Genomic DNA, 21352 nt, shown 5'->3' on the forward strand with positions numbered 1-21352 from the left:
GCCATCATCTCTTGCTCTTTCTCATCCACTTTCCAGGTCCCCCATCCTGCCAACGGCACAATTCCCCTTGTACTCTGAAGTAGTTCCTTCTCCCTCTCCTGCTTTGCTCCTTGTTATGACTCTCACTAATGTATGGAAGTAAGAGCTGGACCATCAAGAAGGCTGATCACCGAAGAATTGATGCTTTTGAATTATGGTGCTGGAGGAGACTCTTGAGAATCCCATGGACTGCAAGAAGATCAAACGTATCCATTCTGAAGGAAATCAGCCCTGAGTGCTCACTGGAAGGACAGATCGTGAAGCTGAGGCTCCAATACTTTGGCCACCTCATGGGAAGAGAAGTGTTCTCAAAGCTACCAACATGAGCCTGTCCAAACTGCGGGAGGCAGTGGAAGACAGGAGTGCCTGGCGTGCAGGGGCGCCGACTTATAAAAAATATTGGGGGGGCCCATACCGGGGTCCTGCCGCTGGTTCGCTCGGGTAGCCGGGAGAACGCAGTTCGAGGTGGCGGTGTTGGGGAGAGACCCTCGCTCAGGGCGCCACTAGACTTGGCGGCCGGCGGCCTATCTGGGGGGTTTTGGAGCGTATTTCGGCGGAGCGATTGGGGAGGAGGGGGCTTGTTGCCGGATTCTTCAGCTGAGCCGGAGATCCGCTGCTGGGGGTCCCTGGGCCGAGTTGTGAGCATGGCCTGCTGAAGGGAGATCCAGCCGATTGCGCGACGGGGACGGCCGGGGCTCTCCGGCTAGGGCGCGTGGCTGGCTGGCTGGCGAGGGAGCAGGTGGGGAGGAGGCGGGGGTCCTCACTCTCTTAGGAAACGCACCCGCGCGCCCGATTGCCACGAAGTCCGAAGGGTGCGTGTGTGGAATTAAAAAGCAAAAACGAGATACGGGCAGGGCAGGCAAAGAGTTTTCTGCAAGAGGATGGAGGGCAGGTTGAAGAGAAAATCACTCAGGATGAGACAGTCAAATCAGCCATGATAAAATGGGCTCAGGATATTGGGTATAACATCATGTTTGAGGACTGGGAAAGGTTATGGACCACCGGAATGAAATTCACGGCATGTAATGCCTTGAAGGAAAATATTATGAAAATGATTTATAGGTGGTACATGACCCCAGTCAAGCTTGCAAAAATATATCACCTGTCTGATAATAAATGTTGGAAATGTAAGGAGGCTGAAGGGACATTCTTTCACCTCTGGTGGACTTTTCCAAAAGTGAAGGCCTTCTGGGAAATGATCTATAATGAGTTAAAAAAGGTATTTAAGTATACCTTTCCCAAGAAACCAGAGGCCTTCCTCTTGGGCATTGTTGGCCAGAAAGTGTTAAAGAAGGATAGAACTTTCTTTATGTATGCAACTACAGCAGCAAGAATACTTATCGCAAAATATTGGAAGACACAAGATTTGCCCACACTGGAAGAGTGGCAGACGCAATTGATGGACTATATGGAACTGGCTGAAATGACTGGCAGAATCCGAGATTTGGGAGAAGAAACAACGGAAGAGGACTGGAAAAAATTTAAGGACTATTTACAAAAACAATATAAGTTGTATGAATGTTAAAAATTTACACGATTCGGAAACTATAGCTTCAGTAATTAGATTTGGGAAACAGGAAATTATATTTTAAGTAAGAAAAGGTCAAAATCTAAGGTAATACTATGTTTAATTTAAGATATAAGTAACTGATGAAAAGTATGTTAAATTTAGAGGTATAGTATTTGAAAAGTACAAAATAAGGTACGAAACAAGGTAATAATTTGCTGATATCTTTATTATAAAGAATGCAGGGTAAGGGAGATGCGAGGAAGTCCAGTTAGTTATATAAAAAATGTGTTGCATGGTTGGTTTTCTTTTCTTCTTTTTCTTCTTTTCTTTTTCTTGTTCTTTTACTTTTTTCTTCAGTGTATGTTTCTAACTTTGTATTTGAAAACTTAATAAAATATTTATAAAAAAAGAGAGAGAGAAAATCCTTTCGCTTTTCTGGGGCGCAGGGAAGTCTCAGAGCCGGAGGTTGGGGAAGGGACCCCCTTTGCTCTGCCCTCTTCTCCCGTCTTAGATTCGCATGGGGGTCCCCGCCCGAGCTTGCCTGGCCACCGGGCCACACAAGGGCCGCGCTCTACGCGGCGCACCTTGCTAGCCGCGCAGCTGTCCTCCGCGGCTGTGGAGGGGCCCTGCGCCGGTGCCCAGCCCCTCTGGGCGCCCGCTGCGCTGCCAATGACAAGCGGGCGACGTCGCGGGCGGGGAAGGCGTCGCTTTCTTTCCCGATCCTGCATCCTCCCAGTCTTCCAGCCCTTTTTGGGGTTGGAAGCTCGTCTCGTTCGCCCTTCTCCTTTCTTCACCCTGCGCGCAATTTTCCTCCCTCGTCTCCCTCCCCATTTCTCCTTCCTTCCTTCCTGACTGACTGACGGGCTCGGGTTCGGGCTTCGGCTCAGGCTCGGGCTTCGGCTCGGGCTCGGGCTCGGGCTCGGGCTCGGGCAGCCACAGCGTCGGCGGTGTTGGCGATCGGCGGCGCGGGGGGATGGCCCTCCCGGGGGAGCCGGCGCTGCTCAATGGGGTTGCCAAGGAGACAGGCCGGCCGCCCTCCTCCCCCGGCCCGGCGCCCCCCGCCGCACCGGTGCCCGTTATCGAGCTGGTGCGCGCCGGGCGCCCTATAAAAGCCGCGGACGCGCCCACCGCCGCCTGAGATTATTGGGGGGGCTGAGCCCCCCCAAACGAATTTTTGAGGGGGCTCGGGCCCCCTCAAGCCCCATGGAGTCGGCGCCTATGCTGGCGTGCTCTGGTCCAGGGGGTCACAAAGAGTTGGACGTGACTAAACAACAACATGACTCTCACTTCTGCTTCTCTCTTCTCCCTCTATTCATCATGTGTTCTGGTTCCATTATCCCTTTGCACCCATTGTCTGCTTGCTTCTTCTCTCTTCAGCCATCAAGACTCTCAAAGGCTGCATTCAGATGGCACTTTGTTCCATCTTCCTGATGTTGACTTATGCCTTAATTCTTGCATTTCACTTGACCTTTCACACTATGCATAGTCCACTTCTGGAAATATAGCAGAATCTAGCAGAACTTTAGTACTAATTTCTGTGCTAACTGTTTCCATTAAAAATAAATCAATCAATTTGCAACACTGGAAATATGCAAGTTTTGTGTTCGTAAGTTTCCTGCGGTTTACATGGATCAGACCCTCACCATTTACGTAATGAAATTTTGGACGGTATTTTTGTATACCATGTGATGAATCATGAGGAATCAGAAGAAAATAATAATAATAATAGTTTATCATTTATACCCCACTCATCCGGCTGGGTTTCCCCAGCCACTCTGGGCAGCTCCCAACAGATTAAAAACAGAATAAAACATCAAACATCAAAAACTTCCCTAAGCATGCATGCACCGAAACAGTGGGGGTGCCAGCATGTCCAGTGACGTCTTGTTGTTGTACCACACTGGTGTGAATGAAATCTAATGCAACATGGTGGTCTATTCATCAAAAAGCCACAGTTCCATAGCCCAAAGGATACTACAGTGACATGAGAAATTGAGACAGAAATGCTATTATAATAGAACAAGGGAGGAGTTCTGGCACCTCTATGGGCCGGGGGGCACTTTGGGTGGTGTTTTGTAATACTTACTTCAAAATGTGGTAAACCACAGTTGGAGACCCTACTGCTCATTCTGACGAATAGTGACCTCGGTATCTGCTCCAAAGTCCTATCCTGAGACCGTCACTGACTGCAGTTGTCATGATGAGACGTAAGAGAAAAAACAGTGCTGCAAGAATTTCTTACAGTGTCCTGCTTTTCTTCCATTTTCCTTTGACTATATCCAAGAGCGGGACTACATACATCCCCCCTGCTGACTTTTCTCTGAGACCTCCCCATGTGAAATCTAAAATGCTGCCCTTTCCTGCCACAATGGTACCCATCTCAGCATATCTGCAATGTCAGCCTGGTGGCACTGCCTTACATGAAAGGCTGGCCAGGGATTGTTGTGTAGTTTTGTGCCTGTCTTCTCTCGCCCCCATAGCCCACATGCAACTTGTTTAGGGTTGAATTTCAGAACTCGGTAATGAATGAAACCTGGTGTCAGAATAGCTAGGAGCAGGTACACAGTGCTGATTCAAGGGCCTTGCACACTCCAATCTGATCGCAATCAAAGAAGGGATTTAGGACTGGAGAGGCCATCGCTGAGACATCGTTCATCCATAACCTTCCCTCCTTCCTTCCCCTCATCCTCCAGTTAAAATAAACCTCATTAAACCGATAGGCTGTAAGGGGCAGGTGGTTTCTGAGTCAACGTATCAATGAAACTTTAAAAACAGCAACCCCTATATCATTTTATTTTATTTACTAGCAACTACCCTGAGCCATTTTAAATATATTCTTGCTTATATAACTGCTGCTTTGCCGCCGAGTGCCAGCCGCTGACGTCATTTGCTACGCGGGAACAAAGACAGAGAATTCCTGTCTGTTTTACGGCTTCTAAAAAGCGGCGATATAATTCAAGCCTCTTGATACATCCCTCCTGTCTTGGCAATACCTGCGTATCGTAATTCAGTTGGCTCTGTCTCGGCAAACAGGGCGGCGGCAGTATATCACTGTAGTTTTATTACAAATGTTGTCTTCCTTATCTCCTCCCCACCCGCAATAGGAAGCTCACCCTCTGATCATTCGTAAGACAATGAAAAGCACAGGTCACTCTGATCACCACCGGCGATACAGAACACAGTGCCTCTGTGGAGCTCAAGGCGGCAGCCAAACTAGATTATCCTGCTCGTGAATCAGGAAGCCTGTTAGATTCATCTGGGAGCATTTATTGATAGCTTTTTAATATTGTGCAGATCGTCACTTCTGCAGGCCAGCTCAGACAGTTTGTGGGATCTAAGAGGATGAAGGATACAAAAATCAGGTTGTTGGCATCCATCTGTCTTGAGACACAATGGAGTGCACCTCCAGGGATGAAGTCAAACTGATGCATTAGCAGCCTCAAAGTGACCAACCTGGCTGCCACCCTGTGTGGTACGCATGGAGGTCCTGGGATGCCCAGATGACAAGACCCCCCTCTCAGCCTTGGGAATGTGGTCCAAAGGAAAGCAGAGCAATATGATTGGTACCAGCCTGACTGCAGGAGTTGCAGGAAGGAAACATACAAGGTGCCACCAACAGTCTTAAGGACTCCACTCCGGATTTGTGTATGGTTTATTCCATGGGTAGGCAAACTAAGGCCTGGGGGTCGAATCCAACCCAATCATCTTCTAAATCCGGCCCACGGACAGTCCAGGAATCAGCACGTTTTTACATGAGTAGAATGTGTCCTTTTATTTAAAATGAATCTCTGGGTTATTTGTGGGGCCTGCCTAATGTTTTTACATGAGTAGAATGTGTGCTTTTATTTAAAATGTATCTCTGGGTTATTTGTGGGGCATAGGAATTCGTTCATATTTTTTCCCCAAAATGTAGCCCGGTCCCCCACAAGTTTGCTGACCGCTGGTTTATTCCCTAGCCTTTTATTCTCCTCAGGATGTCCCACATGACAGCAGAGGTTTAGGATCAGAGTTTACCTTCTCCTAGATGGGATACCTTCCCGAGTCGGTGATCCCCATCTGCCCCTCACTTCCCTCCACAGCGCACACAGAAGCTACCTTTTTGACTATTGGACTCCCAGTGGCCTCGTCTGTTCAATTCGTCTGTCTTCACATGCAGGGGGCATTCCTAACTCACAGGGTTTGAGACCCATTGGCGACCCTCACCTGGTTTAGCCAAGCCAGTTGAAGCCGTTTCCCAGGGTGTGGCTGCTGTTGCATGCTGACAGCTTCAAGGAGCCACAAGTGAGAGCTGAACATAGAGCAGGGACCAAAGGTGGACAAACTATCCCAAAAGGAGCATGACGTGTCTCCCCCACCAGAGGTACTACCCCCCCCTTAACACCCTATTCACCCATATATATATATAATATAGAACATACATACTCAGGCATCCCAGTTCTCTTTGAATGCAGGGTGGGATTTATCAATGTTGTTTGAAGATGAGGATGAGGTCTGGGACAAAGATATGACTCGTGGACAAAAGAAGCTCACTAGGTGACTTTAGACCAGTCACCCTTTCAGCCTAACCTACCACTCAAGGTAGGTTGTGGTGAGGATGAAATGGGGAGGGGGAGAATCAAATCTTTATTGTTACTGTCAATGACCAGCATGGGTGGACAGGGATGCGGGTGGTGCTGTGGTCTAAACCACCGAGCCTCTTGGGCTTGCCGATCAGAAGGTGGGAGGTTCGAATCCCCACAACAGGGTGAGCTCCCGTTGCTCTGTCCCAGCTCCTGCCAACCTAGCAGTTCAAAAGCACACCAGTGCAAGTAGATAAATAGGTTTTGCTATGGCGGGAAGGTGAAGAGCATTTCCATGTGCTCTGGCTTCCATCACAATGTCCCATCATGCCAGAAGTGGTTTAGTCATGCTGACCACATGACCCGGAAGGCTGTCTGTGGACAAACACTGGCTCCTTCGACTTGAACGCGAGATGAGCGCCACAACCCCATAGCTGCTTTTGACTGGATGTAACCATCCAGGGGTCCTTTTTTACCATAATGTATGAATTCTTTGGAATGCCACCCTGAACTTTTTGCAGGAAAGGTGGGATATAAATGTATAAATAATAAGAGTTCATCAGTTTTACCTTATGTAATATTTTGCAGCAAACTTGCTAGAAGCTGCCCACACTAACTTATCTCTTACTTTGCCTCTGGGGAACAGCATAAAAGAAGATACACTTCCTTTGAAATCCCTGACTGATGGGAGCCCTGGCAGTTCTGAAGTGGCTGGACTTCCATCCTTTGCTATGCTAATAAGCGCAGTGGGAGGGGGGGAGTAAATGGCCGCCGTCCTGAAACGGCATAATCTGAGGTCATTCTAATAAAGTACAGACACTATTCCTGAATTCATGATTTTAGTATTGGGTTGGTAGTGGTGGTATTCGTTCATCCGTTACTCCATTAAGTATTTTTATATTGTAGACCACCCTGTGGTCCTTGGATGAAGGGCAGTATAGAATTAGTAATTATTACTAATGCTTTGGTCCATGGGGTCACAAAGAGTCGGACACGACTAAACGACTAAACAACAACAAATTATTATTATTATTATTATTATTATTATTTAATGGGGTTGTGCCCCATGTAGTTTCAGGTTGCTTTGAAATGACTGCATATGGAAATAAATCTATTGGTTTCCATATTTCTGCACAAACTGAGCTGTCTTCAGGTGTTCAGCTTGAGCACATTGGGGCAAAAAAGCACATGTGCTGGCCTTGCCTCCTCCAGTGTCCCTCTATGTGGCAGGAATGCCTGTTCTGCCTGCAGATTAACCTTCCTGTGTTGAGCAGGAGGAGGGTCTGAAGGGGCCTTCAGCTGAAAGTGGTTAGAAGGCTTCCTACGATCAGGAATCCTGTGTTTCCGATCACAAGGTTTCCAAGCTCCTTCAACTGATAGTGCTTAGATTTCCCTTCAATTAGGGATGGAGGAGACTGGCTTGGGGTGGAGCCATTGCAAACTCCACCCCCTTGCGCAATGTTTACTCTCTCACATTGAGGCTCAACACCTGAAGTGGGATCTGGAGGGGGAGGGAGGAGTTAGAGGGGAAAAGTGTCCCATTACAACCTGTAATATACCTCTGCATACAACAGGTGCTGCACCAGTATAATGACAGAGATCCTTTTTATTGCACATTCCTGATTATTTGTGCTCATGATGTTATCAGGGCAGCCACATGCCACCCTGCTTTCAATACATGCCCCAGCAAAATTGGAAACTACTTCGTGTCCAATTGGTGGTACATCCTACATTTGTATCACAAATGTTCTGGTTTGATTTAGTCCTGCTTTCGTCACTTTGCAGTCCCTCCAAAAAGTTGGTAGCATTGAGGAAGCATTGCAGAAGAAAAGGAAGTAGAATAATTCTACCACTAATGTATGATTTTGGGGTTAGTAATACACCCACAATAAAACACCGGTCTGAAGAGTCCCTTACAATGGTGAACATGAACAATTGTTCATTATTAGGCAGGCATATTTCTTGATAAACTTTTCTCATCATTTACCTGAGGCTCTCCTCCAGGTGCCCTGTATCTGAAGTGAGGTGAGGAGAAGACCTTGTCACTGATAGTACTTCATTCATGAAATACTCTACCTACAAGGCTAACCTGTCACTGACTTTGCTACCTTTTCAACGCTAAGCAAATAACTCTTTTTAAAAATTTGTTAAGCTGTGATGGTTTTATTGCTGCCAGGTTTTATCGACTATTTTATCTGCTGCTTTAAAAATGTCATTATCTTGCTTTCTTTGTTTTATTTTGTATTTTGTTAGCTGCTCTTTTGCCTGGCAGGCAGCTCTTGGAGAAGTCTTATGCCTGTCAGAAGACCCCAGGAATTGTGACAATGCTAGGAATAAACTCCTGCAGGAGTTTATGGCCCAGTTCAGACATGGTGCAACAAACCATAGTTAGAGTGACAACAAGCAGATCTCATATGCTCCATGCTCCCTCCCGCTCCTTCCAATTCTATGCCCTTGGCCAGTTTGTTAATTCACAGTTTACCGTGCAGTCTGAACTGGGAAACTATGGATTAAGTGCTCTCTTGAAATCAGAATCAAACCAGTCTGTAATATTGATCCACACACAGATGGCATGAGGAATTGTGATTCAGCAAACCAATAAGTCTCATCTACATTTGGGCAGCCAAGAAACAGTAGGAAGGGGAGGAGCTCTTCACTTGTTCATGTTCTAACAAACCATAGTTTATTAGAGTGGCAGCATTATATCAGATAACTTGGAGGCAGCAGATTACACAAGGAGCCTCCTAAGAAAGAGTTGGTGGAGAGGAAATACCTCTGAGGAAATAAACCTCAGAGCGGGTGCCAACTAACAGAAGTGACATTGTCCATTCCTCCAAATAAGGAGCAATGCAGAAAGGACTGGTTCCCCGCTTCCTGCACCTCAGACATAAAATAACAGGAACTTCATGCTACAGTCCTTGAGCAATGGCACAGAATCTTCTTGGCTTGGAGAATGAGGTATTTTATGTCATTTTCTGATATACAGCGGTACCTCGGGTTATAGACACTTCAGATTACAGATGCTTCAGGTTACAGACTCCACTAACCCAGAAATAGTACCTCGAGTTAAGAACTTTGCTTCAGGATGAGAACAGAAATCATGTGGCGGCAGCAGGGGGGCCCATTAGCTAAAGTGGTGCTTCAGGTTAAGAACAGACCTCCAGAACGAATTAAGTTCTTAACCCGAGGTACCACTGTATAACTCTCAGATCTACTGCACTTTCTCAGTCTGGGTAACTGGTCTTTGCAGGAGAGCACCAGGCTATCGTGTACGCTCTAAGGATATTGTTTCTATGCCTGCCTGCCCACTTCCCCCAAGGCATTTTCCAGCCCTCGGGTCTGAATGCTTGACAAGTGGATGCCTGAATGCTTTTTCAATATCAGAATTCCCACAGTGATACCACACATTCTGCACAGCAAATAAGGTCAGGGAGTAGAGTTTATACTCGTTTGTTTAGCTGATCCTGTGTTTGCACTGTTACTTCAGTGCCATTAAAGCATTTCCAGATACTTTAAAAAGAATCTAATACTTTCCTTCCACTAGTCCAGATACAGTAATGGGATGGCCAGGTGTCCTACCTTACAGAAGACAGTTCTCAGAGGACAACCCTCTGTTTAAAGGACTGTCTAGCTCAACTGGCTTATAGATTTATTTTTAAAAAACAAAAAAACCATATGACAGGAAAGTAAGAGGGGCCTTGAAGCAGTGGCGTAATTTGGGGGAGCCACAGGGATGGTTCCCCCAGGCACAAAATTGTTAGGGGCACCAAATTTCAACACCCAGTGCTGCCTCAATACAGCTTCCATTCCTGGGCTCCATTGAAAACGTCTTCTCCACGTGAACCAGGAAGTGACCTCTCCAGACAATGGAACGAATCTTATTTTCTTATCTCTTGGCCATTAGGCAGTGGAATGTGGAATGTGCATGTGTTCTCCATCGCTACCTCCCTCTGCGTGGCTCCAGGTGCTGGCAAACCACGCAACGCCACTGCCTTGACATGCCCATCATCATTTGTGCCTGGACAACAGACTGAAGAGGCGTTCAGATCACCTGGCCACTGCCCGCCTCTTTAGGATGAGATATATTTCAAACATAATCTAAGGGCCAAACTAGACATGCCTTAAACAAACATTTTTGCATGTAATGAATATGGGTTTTTTAAAATTTCAGTAGCAGTGCACTGATAATTACTGAGAATGCAGCAAGTGAGGAGGTAGAGTGTGGCGATCACACAGGGTCCCCGGACGTTTGACGGTCTATTGACCCTGTGCCACCACTGTGATTGCTTTCTTCGCTGCCACCAACCTGTGTCTCACGGGTACACATGGAGTCCAGACAGTTGGTAACATTAACAAATAATCAAGTTTATTTATAGGCATGAACAAGCTTATGGTTTCAGTTAATTTTTCTTAGCAGTTTCTTAATCTTGGTTCCTTAACTGTCCTATGCATTCTTAACAACTTCAAACTGATTATTCCAACTATCTATCTGACTCCACCCAACAATTCCTCTCACTCCCTCACCACACAACTCAACCAACCCACAGACTTAACCTCCCTCTTCCTTCTTCAACTCTCAACTAACTTCCACACAGCTCCGACTCTCACTCTAACTCCTCCTATCAGTTTCTCTCATTTAACCCTTTCTTTATGACCCACCTAGGAGGCAAACGCCACATAGAGTTTAACCCTTTGTTCCCCTGCCATAGTCCGGAGGGGGGAAAACACTCCTTTGAAGTGGTTTTTCCATTGGGAGGAAATCCCCCACCAGCGCCAGTATTTCATGTCAAGTAAATTAATGGCTGCTTCGCATCCTCCTTGGAAAGCTACAAACCGTGGTATGCTGTATTTTATCCATATCCATTCAGTTGCCCAGTTCTGCTGCCAGTGTCAAAAGTCTGTCAGCCTTTTCATTATTGCTGTTACTCTAAACGGTTTATAAATCAAAGTTACCAAACTGTTGGAAAGTTCAGCTCAATAGGCTAAAAGACACATGAGCCTCGATATATAGCTTCCAAATTCAATTGCCTGAACTTTCACTCCAAAGTTAAATTGCCCCCTTTGGGGCTCCCAAACAGTTTAATTGGCGTTTGCTCCTTTTCCTCAAACAAGTCCAGTTCTTCCCAGCCAAAAGTAGTAAATGAACAGAGAAGTATAGGTTGTGATTCATCTACCCTAGCAATTAATAGGAAACATTTTCTGTTCAAATGGAGGAAATAATAATGTACTATAATCTGCTCTCTCTCTCTCTCTCTCTCTCTCTCTCTCTCTCTCTCTCTCTCTCTCAGCAACTTGACCTCTCATTCTTCAACTTCGTATTTTTAACCGCAGAATGCAAAGCAAAAATCCTTTAGAATTTGCTAGGGTTTTTTTCTTTCTAATTTGGTGTTTTAAAAATAGAACTTGCTAGAGCAGCAGTTCTTAAGTGGGACAACATAGCCCTCAGAGGGCAAAATCTACAGAGCAGGTGCAGGGGGCATGCAGAAATTAGAGAGAGGAAAGGGGGACAACTAGTATTTTTGGCAGGTCCTTCCCCCACCCCTTTTAGTAGCTTCTGAAAGCAAGAAGAAGAAGAAGAAGAAGAAGAAGAAGAAGAAGAAGAAGAAGAAGAAGAAGAGTAGTAGTAGTAGTAGTAGTAGTAGTTTGGATTTGATATCCCGCTTTATCACTACCCGAAGGAGTCTCAAAGCGGCTAACATTCTCCTTCCCCTTCCTCCCCCACAACAAACACTATGTGAGGTGAGTGGGGCTGAGAGACTTCAAAGAAGTGTAACTAGCTCAAGGTCACCCAGCAGCTGCATGTGGAAGAGCGGATACGCGAACCCGGTTCACCAGATTATGAGACTACCGCTCTTAACCACTACACCACACTGGCTCCCAGCAGACAAGAGAGTTTTTGTATATTGTTCACCCTACCCTGAGATTTCTCTCGCCAGCCCTTCAAACAGGGCTTTCCAGAGGTTACTGAACTACAAGTCCCATAATCCCTGACCATGCTTGCTGGGGCTGATGGGAATTCCAGTTCAGCAACATCTAGCAGGTGGAAGGTTCCCCTTAAAAAGTGACATGGGGCAAAGAGCAGCCAAACAGGATGACCCTCTCCCTGCTTGGTGAGGCGGGGGGAACCCAACTAAAAAATAAGGCACTTCCATCCACTTCCACTGAGCTCACTGATCATGTGATGAGCTTCCAGAAAGAAATTAACTGAAGAGGCACTGTGACAGCAGCAACAAAGACAAGGGCTCTTTAAAAAGTTATGAGTAAAACATTTTCATAACAATTTTCGACTAAATAAAAAGGATTTCTCATGAAAATGTCTCAGCTTTACAAATTTCTACTTAATAAATGTAATTTTTTGCAGTTTTGACAAATATACACAATTTGCAAGCAACCTCCTCCCCTAATATAATGCATTTTAATATGTGACTTTCACCAATACAAACATTTTAGATATACTTTGCCCTACTGTATGCATTTTTGTTCAACTACCTGGCTGGAGAACTGCTTTGCAAAGTTCAGAGAAATTTGAAAAGTGTGGATTTGGTGCGTTCAGATCTCTAGCGAAAATGATCAGATGGCAAGTTATGAAATACCTCTGTCAGAGATCCCAGTGAGCTCAATAATGTGAGTGTTATTCATCCGAAAAGTCTTACTAGGCCAAATTTAAACAACAACAAAAGGCTCTATCCAGTCTGAAAATCTGCCCAGAAAACAAGAGCTATTTATGCTTAGTCATTTTTTATTCTGGCTCTTTAGTACATGGGAGAATGCATATTTCCCTGTGATTTGTTGGTCTGCTGAAGTACCTGAATTTACCACCTTCTGTTCTCCTTTTCACAAGACTGGACCAGGCTCTCTCCAGATGTTCTTTGCAGCCTCTTTTCCTAGCATTCCCTTTATTATGAGATGTGGCTAAATTATAAAACGTTATAACTGAAGCACTTCCATAGTCACTCAGAAAAGACATTTCTTATATGTGAATCAACTTCTTCATTCCATGAAATATGCCCATCGGTTTAGCCATATCGATGTTTCCCAGAAAAGGCTGTCCTGTTTTTGCAAATCGAAAATCCTATACATGCAATCCCAATACCAGCAGTAAGAGGTCGAGAGTGCCATGCACACAGTGTAATGCGATTATCTAACTCTGCCAGTATCAACAGATAAGGATAACCTTCATAGCAGTGCAGGAGTAGCAGTGAGAAACTTTCAAGTAGTTACTTGCCATCTATCGAACACTCATATAGAAAGAAATTCTCCCTCTTAGGGGCAAAACTGTACCAAGTCACCTTGGCATAACAGGCAATTCTTAAATCAGTGTTTGCATTTTTTCCACCTGAAATTCCAACGTTAAACCTACATTGGCTTATACTGTAGAAAGTTAACTAACCAATTACCACAAAAAAAAATTATTGGCATGCAAAAAGCCACCATGCAAGGTAGCTGGATGCAGAGATGCATTTTTGCATAATTTAAATTGCGGCTATGGCATCAGAGAGGCAGGCTAACACAACCGGCTGGTAAGTCCCACGAGGCTCTGGGGTGCCACGCACAGTCCAGCAAAGGGCGCCCACAGTCAGAGGAGTGAGCATTCATTTTTGCATTTACATTAAAATGACAATTGTCAATAAAGGGTAACAACTTTGCTATCTGCATTGCAAAGATTTTCACATGCTAATCCATGCTACCAATCAAAATGGGGTGTTCTTTTTTTACTCATATGCAACAGTAAAAAGGTAAAGGGACCCCTGACCATTAGGTCCAGTCATGGCTGACTCTGGGGTTGTAAGCGCTCCTCTCACTTTATTGGCCGAGGGAACCGGCATACAGCTTCCGGGTCATGTGGCCAGCATGACTAAGTCGCTTCTGGCGAACCAGAGCAGCACACGGAAACGCCGTTTACCTTCCCGCCAGAGCGGTACCTATTTATCTACTTGCACTGCATGCTTTCGAACTGCTAGGTTGGCAGGAGCAGGGACCGAGCAACGGGAGCTCACCCCATTGCGGGGATTTGAACCACCGAACTTCTGATCGGCAAGCCCAAGCGGCTCTGTGGTTTAACCCACAGTGCCACATCACGATGGACAGAGTTTCAGGTCTACGCATTTTTCATGCATTCTAAGAACCCGTAGAGTGCTGCATAAAAAATAGCAGTTCTGAGTACATGGCTAAGAAAATTGCTGGACCATAGTGTTTCTGTGAAGGGCAAGTTAGATGAGCAATATTTTTGAAAACAAAAACCATTTCTTCAGAAGCCTGGCTGTATTCTTCTGCCTGTGCTTGGACCATGGTCTGAAGGCATTTGGTCCAAGCAGGAGACTGCGATGAACCAGGAAACATGAGATTAGACAATACTCAAAAAATAAATCAAAACCACAGGGCTAAACAGAAGTCTGTGCTAAAAAGTAGGCCAGGACTGAAGAACAAACCAGGCAACAGAGTCAAGGAACAACACCACACCAAAGAATAACAGTAACAACAACAACAACAACAACAACAACAACAACAACAACAACAACAACCCAACAAAGCTCAGAAAATACTTGCTCAAGCAAGATTCAACTGCAACAGGAAATGCATGCACACTCCTTCCTGTCCAGAAAAGTTCAATGGCTAACCTGAGTGGCTGGGGTGAATCCAGAGTCCTTACTGAGAAGCTATCACCTATACATAGTTCAAAGGTTCATCATATGGGGTCACGGCACCCAGATCAAACAGTGTCTGACAATCGCTTGGCAACCTGTGTATGCTGCCTTCAGTTCCTCTAGGGAAAAATGAGATAATAATATAATCAATAATCAAGATAATCTATATATGATTTGAGGTAGGTAAATTAAATATCACATTCCTGACCTTGAACTGGGATTTGTTACATCTTGGGGTGGTGAGGAATCATACCAGTATATATACTGGAATGGATAATGTTCATGTGATGCCATGCTGAAGACAAGAGTTTGGTGCTTCCTCCCCCTGTGTAGAGTATCACGCGATGTTGGTCATGACATTCCACTTCTCAAAATATTTTGCCTACCACAAACAGTATATCAAATGTTCTGGTGTGGCTTCAAAGGTATTCAATCTCATCCATCACACTCTAATTGAAAAGGGTTGGCTTCAGACAGTGCTTGATTTGCTTAGAATCAAGAATCTGATATAGAAGCCTACTCAATGTATTTGGAGATCATTAGTGGTAGGAAAAAAATACATTCTTTATTCTTTGCCTGCGTACACATAACATTGCATTCTAGAATCAATGGAGACTGATCTTCATCAAAATAATAACATCCACTTCCTAAGAGCTGTTACAATGTTCATTGCTATAATAAATTGTGGCATTGTGGCTATAATAAATTGCCCAATTTTGAGGGAAACAGTTTAACATAATACATTTGCAGATTATAAGCAGTATGCTATGTTTATTTTCAAGTTCTATTTATATTTTAAGGTTTATGAAACTCAGCCCGCCGCCCCCAAAACTGGCATTTGCTTGTGTTCATGGCATGCTATTCCTGTCCTGGTGCCAAAGTGAAAGCTATACCCACAGGTGTTTGTGGCCAGGGTTTCTCTAGTTATACATTGTGATAGAATAGAAATGTGCTCATTTTTGTTAATAAACTTGTCCTATGAATGTCTGTGTAGGGATTCGATATAGAATGTTACGATATAGTGTTACGATATAGAAGCAATGAGGCAGCGAGCTGCTGCCTTGAAAGCAAAAGATAAATGGGAATGTTGGGGCTGTTCCGTGGGAAACAAAGGGGCAGTCTATTCACAGTGCGAAGCACCGGAATTAGCTCAGAGTGTAATATGAGCTGTACAGGAAGTACAGGAGGAGTTTGTCTCTCGGCTGTTGGAGTTTGAAGAGAGCAGACGTGTTGCTGTCTCTGCAAAGACAGAAATAAAGGCATGTAAATACGTTTCTGTCTATCTCTTTCCCCTCCCGGGGGGGGCAGAAAAAAGTGGTGTGTTCTTCTCACGTTGAGGAGGATCGCCGATCGCGACCTTGCCTGTATCCTGCCGGGAAATGCAGACAGGGAGGTCAACCGGAGATTCAAGCCAGGTGCCTGGAGAGTGGCCAGTTTCTCCTGATAATGGCTTGAATCCCGACAATTTCCACCATCCTTATCTAAAAGAACCAGCTTATTCTTTTGTTCCTCATCTCTATCTATCTGGGTATTAAAATCCCCCATACCATAATCTCTGATCTTGAAATGAATACCTCAATATACTGTAGTATTTGTTTTAAATCTGTCCAAATTTGTTCGGCTTGCTGGTGTATAAATTTAGGGGAGGACGGCATAACAGATACGTGGGCTAATTGTAGTCGTGTTTACTATTACAATTTGAATATAGCCATTGTTTGTTCATTTCTACAGACGGCTGGATATTTAAGATTACTCCCACAACCAAATCTAGTTCCTTGAAAGGTTGGAGACCCAGCAATACCTCACAGATGGGCCGCATTCATTACAAAAGGTTCGGTTTCTTGAAGTCAGAAGACTTCAAATGGTTACATAGAAGAGTTGTATGCAAGGTCAATCCTACTCAGAGGACACCCACTGAAATTAATGAAGCTAAGTTAGTCAAGTCCATTAATTTCAAAGTCTACTCTTAAAAGGACGAGCATTGAATACAAGCTGAAGTCAGGATAAATAAACTAGCCTGCCCATCCTGCCATATTACAAGACAGGAAGCACAGCGAGTTCTCAGATTGCTTTACTTTTAATCTATCCGATCTAAAAAGCCTAGGATACCTTGGAGAAAAAGCAATTCCATTATTTGACTGGGTACTGACTATTCCATTATTTGATTGAATACTGACTAAGCTACTTGAACTTGGTTTCCAATGAAATCAATGGGACTGAACTGAAGTCATGACTAACTTGCCTCATTAATATCAGTAGGAACCGAGTGCAACTAATTCACTCTAGAGAGCTTGCCTTATTTCTCCATATCTATGAAGTCCATAAAATGCAGGCTTCTCCTTCCCCTCCGCAAGTTTGGTTCCATTCCAAATCTTACAGATCTCCCTGCTTTTCCGAACTAATCCTTTTCTGTTTATTCTGCTCGATACATTTTTAAAGGGAATTAATCAGGGAATAATGTTAATGCATTTAATCTTTTGCAAATTACAATAAAGATTCTTCCCCCCCCCCTTTTAGCCTGAGCGAGACAGTTCCCTCATATGAAGTCTACTTTGTTGAAGCCAGCGCTTAATCCTCCTGTACCCTCCAAAAATATGATAATACAGGCTTTGCAAATGAAAAGACAACTTCTCATGCCAGAATGGGGCTATTATTATGCTCTATTTATTCTTCAGTGCATAATGAGATGAGCAGGAACCAATTAACAAGATCAATACCATGCTAAAATAACGGAAGATTGCTGCGACAATTCAAGCAAGAAAAATGCTTCCCCTTTTGACAAATACCCACTGTCTTGAAGATCTGTATGGCCTTTGTGCTATCACCATTGATCTTAGGTATGTTAAAACAAACCAGTAGCCAATTGTTCTGATTATTCTCTAAAACCTTTATACCTTCCACTATAACCTCTGCTTAAAAAGCTACTTAGAGCAATAACGCAGCCATTGCAGTCATTCTGGAACCCATGGGTTGGTTGCAGGAGCATTGAAGTGGTGCCCCACATCTTCAACCCTTCAGATCCACAAGCCAGACTTCAAGTGGATTACGACCCATGATGCTGCCAGTTACTGAATCAGATTATTGGCCTGCCTAGTTTCACTGTCCTAAGGTTCTGTCCAGTAACTGTCCAAAGATTCTTCACAGTCTTGCTACCGGACAGCCTTTCAAGTGGGACCAGTGCAGTGCACCTGGGGGAGAGGCAATCCGCCCATGGGGGCGGGACGACCCGCTCACAGGGACAATTGGTGCGGGTGCGCGATCCTCCCCAGGGGCCGATCTCAGCATGGGGGAAAGCCAAATGTCACTCCCCCCTTCAGCATGCCCCCCTGCAACTCCCAAACCTACAGCAAGCCGGGGGAAGGGGGAGAGCCACAGTAGCTGCTTCACCATTTGCCGCTCACTGGGCTTGGGAGTCGTGGGGGGGGTATAAAATTTATTTATACCCCACCCATCTGGCTGAGTTTCCCCAGCCACTCTGGGCGGCTTCCAATCGCGTGTTAAGAACAATACAGCATTAAATATTAAAAACTTCCCTAAACAGGGCTGCCTTCAGATGTCTTTTAAAGAGAAGATAGCTTCATATCTGAAGGGAGGGCGTTCCACTAATGTCACCCCCCTTCAGGATGACACCTGGGGCAGACCGCACCCCCTGCACCCCCCTTCCTATGCCCCTGTGTGGGACCTCCCATATACAAAACAGATCAGGGTACCAGCAAATACCTCAAGTTTGGCATCCTTAAAATAAAAGGAGAGTATGGTGCCTGTATACCCTCCAACATTCCTCAGATGAAAATAGGGAGATTTCTCACTACCCCCCCATTACCCTCCTCGACACCCCCCCCCATTTTTGTCATCTGTCCCCCCCCCCCAGCATTTCCACCACCCTGTTTTCTGCCTGCACCTTAGAACCACTGGGCCTCGGCATCAGTGGCAGGTCTCCTCCTCGCCTGCTCTCCAGCAGCTGTTAGGAGCTGCCCAAAGGAGGAGGCTGGCAGCAGCAGGCATGGAAAGGTCATGGAGAGGCAATGGGTTGCTCTCTCACAGCCACCACTGCTGCCACCACCATTGCTCAGGACAAGCACCAGCTCATGCTCCTCCCCAAGCTTGAGGGCAATGGCACTGACGGGAGAAATAGTGTAGTGAAATTACGCAACGAGATCCTGACATACTGAGCATGCCCAAAGAATTTGGTAAAGGTGACCAATTGCACGACGCTCCCTTAATTTGGTATTGGCCAATCACACGATGCTCTCCATGCCACTCACGATGTTCTCTGTTCAAGATGATGGTACACTGTTTGTAACTTTGGACCAATCAGGGAAAATGGGGTGAGGGAATCTCAGTATTTGGATTGGATAAGAATTGGGTAGGACATTTAAACTTAATGGAATTTGTGGAATGTGCTTTATCAATGTACAAAATACTATGGAATGCATTGGCACGAGGCCAGGGAATTTGGGAGAAATCCCTCCTGGTCCTCTCTGTTCAGATAAGAGAATAAAAATACTCGGGACCTCTTTTTCACTCACTGCCTCATGTGATTTTTGGCTGTCTGTGAGACGCAGAAAGTTATTGCTTGCAAAAATAGGGACATTCCAGGATTAAATCAGAAGGCAGGATGGCTTTTGTAATTCCAGGACCGTCCCTAGAAAATAGGGACACTTGGAGAATATGCACCCGTGCGACAATATTATATTTATTTATATGCACAGGCTGATCATAAGATGGAAGGGCTCACAGAATTAACACACCAACAGATGTTGCTCCGCCATTAAGGGGGCTCAGAAAGCCATAGCTTTGGGATGGACACAGACAGCAAGTGAGGCCTGCAGGTCTTCCCAGCTCCAGATGAGACTGGTCCATGCCTGTTGTTCTCTTACACCTCCAGCTGAGGGAAGGGGCATAAAGGCCTGCGCACTTTAGCCCCCTTCTGGAAGCACCTCCAGCTAGCAGTTTCTATGGCCCTTCACGGCCTCGGACCCTCGGACCTACAGGACCGCCTTGCCCCACGGAGGACCTTAAGGTCCATAAATAGCAACACCCTAGAGGTCCCGGGCCCTAAGGAAGTTAGATTAACCTCAGCCAGAGCCAGGGCCTTCTCAACACTGGCTCCAGCTTGGTGGAACGCTCTGTCTCATGAGACCAGGGCCCCGAGGGATCTGATTTCTTTCCGCAGGGCCTGTAACACCGAGTTGTTCCGCCTGGCCTTTGGCTTGGAATCAGTTTGATTCCCTCCCCCTCTTTCTTTTTCCTTTCTCCTCCTGTGAAGAGGCTACATCCTTATGTTTTAATGTTGTATTTTAATCTCGTTTTTTTAAATTGTATTTTAATCAACTTGTTTTTATTATTGGTTGTTTGCCGCCCTGAGCCCGGTCTTGGCTGTGGAGGGCGGGGTATAAATAAATTATTATTTTTTATAATATTTTATTAGGTTTTATCAATAGAAAAGTTCAGAAAATACAAAGACAGAAAAATACAAAGTTACAAAATACAAAAATACAAACATTTAACACACACAAAAAGAAGAAGAAAAACACGTATATAAAAAAAGACAAAAACTCCCTCTTTCTTAATTTCTCATGTTTAGTTAACTTATTTTCCTGACTTCCTCACGTCTCCCTTTTTTGTATCCCTTTTAAAAATTGGTTCAGCAAATTCATGTCCTATTTAGTTTATCTGTTATCAATCCCATCTTACATTTTACCTTGTTGCTAGAACCTCTTCAAATCATTTCAATGTCATCTGCATTCAAAAAAATTTACAATATTTCTGTAAATAAGTTTTGAATTTCCTCCAATCTTCTTCCACCAACTCTTCTCCCTGGTCTTGGATTCTGCCAGATAAATAAAATTTATTATTGTTATTAATAATACCTGTGCTCTTTAGTCATGAGAAGAGATACTTAACAGACTTGGCTGGAGCCGTGAACTTGGCAAGGAGAGTGACTTGACCGCTTTAGCAGCCTCGCTTTCAGAAGCAGCTTGCCAGATGGGACAGAACTGCTACGCTACCTCACCAGCAGGTGGGTCGGTGTTGCTCACTGAAATAGTGAGGGGCAAGGCAGCAGCGAGGCTAGAGGTGCATCACCACTGTCTTGATCCGCTGCCTCCAAGGTGCCTCCCGCCAAGAAGCTAGCAGTTTCTTTCAGGACCTGTTTTGATTACAATTCAAGTGGCACTAGCCAAATTACTTTGCTTTTGGAGGGATGTTCCCCTGGTGCTCCTTTGCTGAAATGAATAGGCTGGGCCATCCATGGGTGGCTTATTGGCCAGCGAATTAGATTCTGGAGAGGCGACGAGGCCATTTGTTAAATTCATAAAATGCTAATCCCCTCATAGTGATTTATAATCCTATTCTTATCCTTTTCTGTGTCTTAGCCATGGCTCAAATGGCAGCAGAGCCACTAAATCAATTAAGAGTCAGAAAAGTTATGCTTCTCACACACTGTAAAAAGAAAGGTACCTTTCAGAAGCAGGGAAATGACTGGTGCAGGATTTAAGCTTTACATGCCGTATAGTTAGGCAGCCTAAAAGAACTTTTTTCTTCCTCTAGCCGTTGTGATTCTTCATAAGAACAAAATAAAACCTGGAGGAAAATGC

Source organism: Podarcis vaucheri (assembly GCF_965113315.1).
Source record: "Podarcis vaucheri genome assembly, chromosome: 12".
In the NCBI taxonomy this organism is placed as follows: domain Eukaryota; kingdom Metazoa; phylum Chordata; class Lepidosauria; order Squamata; family Lacertidae; genus Podarcis; species Podarcis vaucheri.